Here is a 2500-nt window from a genome sequence, read left to right as displayed (position 1 = left end):
TTCATCTTTATTCATTTCCCGAAGGCAATTTGGTTGAAGCAAAACAGGCATACACATAAAAACACTGTCATACACATTCACAAATAAATACATTTACATAGAGTGTAAAAACTTTACAACTGATGGAACAAATGAATTTTTAAAACGATTCGTTTTACTAAGCGGCATTCTATACCTACTACCAGACGGAAGAAGATTGAACTCATGATACAGGGGGTGAGAAACTTCTGACAGAATGTTCTGTGCTTTACCCAACGCCTGTCTCTGATATAACTGAGCCATGGTCATCTGCTTCATCCCCATTATTTTATTTCCTTGATTTACTATCCTCTCAATTTGATTTTTATTTTTCACACTCAGAGAATAGGCTTTATGCACAGCTTCACTACTTCCTGAACTTCAGCCAGCCCTTTGTTTCCTGTCTGTCATTATTGGACAAACTGATTAATTCAGGTGTGCCTGGCCTCAGTAACAATAATCAGGCACACCTGGACTAATCAGTTTGTCCAATAATGACAGACAGGAAACAAAGGACTGGCTGAAGTTCAGGAAGTAGTGAAGCTGTGCATTAAGCCTATTGAACCAGCACAACAATGAATAGGATATACACGACTCAATATAGGATCTATAAAACATACACATCAGTGTTTTATCCACATTAAATGACCGTAATTTTCGCAAACAATGCAACCTTTGCTGTCCCTTCTTACACAAGGCATCAGTATTTGCGGAAAAAGTCAGTTTACTATCTAATACAGTACCCAAGTACTTGTACTGTTCAACACTTTGGATACCCTCTCCATTTATACTTATTTGCTTATCATCAATCAGTTTCACTCTCAATCTAAAATCAATACTCATCTCTTTAGTCTTCGAGACATTGAGTTTTAAAAAAGCATTCTGACGCCAAGCAGCAAAGTCATTCAGACACCAACCATTCAGAATAACAGTTGTTAACTTTGACTCTCTGTCTTTGTACAAGAAAATCTAAAATCCAGCCTACCAAATAATAATCCAACTCAAATTCCTTAATGAGTTTATCAATTAAAATATGTGGCTGAATATTGTTAAAAGCCGATGAAAAATCAATAAAGAGCAATTTAACAAAAGTTTTCGGCTTCTCTAAATGTTGAACTACTAAATGTAAGAGAGTTGCAATAGCATCTTCTACACCTCTTTTATTTCTGTACGCAAATTGAAGAGGGTCTAGAAAACTCTCAGTCTTTTTCATTATTTCTCCCTTAACTAATTTTTCTAGGCATTTCATCACTAAGGATGTAAGCGCCACAGGTCTAAAATCATCTACTAACTGTGCATTCTGCTTTTTTTGCAATGGAATGACAGTAGACTGCTTCCACCGTGCAGGTACTTTTTGTATTTGTAGGGACCAGACAAAAATTTTATAAAATATAGGTCCTAGCTGCTCAGCACATTTCTTAAGTAAACATCCTCCTATATTATCAGGCCGCATGGCCTTCCTGATTTTACATTGTTTAAAAACTGTTATTACGTCCCCTACATCAAAAGGGACACAACCAAACTCTCTATTTATCCAACACTTATTTCTTAAATCCTCAATTTCTGATTTAAAATCATACGTATCAAATCTCGTATAAAATGTATTAAATTCCTGTGATAAAGCTGCATCTGAACTGAATCCGTTTAAACTAATTGTATTATTTATTTTCCTCTTGTTCTGACCTGTGATTAAATGCATCCCCTCCCAGACAGAACCTAAATTCCCCTCTTTCAATTTTAACTCAAGATCTTCCTTATATACTGTTTTAGCCCTCTTTATTTCACACTTAATTTCTCTTTTTAGCATATAATGCTCAACGATATTTCCCTCTTTAAAAGCCCTATTTCTTTTTGACAGAAGAATCTTAATTGATTTTGTAACCCACGGTTTACTGTTTGGGAATTTCTTAAATGATTTCACAGGTATTAACATGTCCTCACAAAACGTCACGTAACTACAAATTTCATCTGTTACTTGATCAATGTCCGAGCCAGAGTCCATAAAAACAGTCCAATCTGTACAATCCAGACACCCTTTTAAACGTGAAGTCGCCTCTGCAGACCAGTCTTTCGTCTTAATAGCCTGTGCCTTTTCCCGTTTCAGCACGGTTTTATATATAGGGACAAGTAAAATCATATTATGATCTGATGTTCCCAAAGGTGGTTTACCGAATGACTTGTAAGCTCCTTTAATTGACCCATAACACAAGTCCAGGATTGAATCCTTACGTGTTGGACAAGTTACATACTGATTAAAATGGCCCAGTGATCATCATCATCTTCTTCAACTTCATCATCATCATCATCATATTCATCATCTTCATCATCATCATCTTCTTCAACTTCATCATCATCTTCTTCATCATCATCATCTTCTTCAACTTCATCATCATCTTCTTCATCCTCATCATCATCATCTTCATAACTGAGCAATAAATCACCTGTCCGGTTCACAGATCTCTCTGATTTCTCATTACAATAT

Source organism: Siphateles boraxobius, unplaced genomic scaffold (genome assembly GCF_051911475.1).
Source record: "Siphateles boraxobius isolate OS27281-9 unplaced genomic scaffold, OSU_SipBor_1 13, whole genome shotgun sequence".
NCBI lineage: Eukaryota > Metazoa > Chordata > Actinopteri > Cypriniformes > Leuciscidae > Siphateles > Siphateles boraxobius.
The sequence above is the reverse complement of the archived record's forward strand: the minus strand, read 5'-3'. Positions refer to the sequence as shown.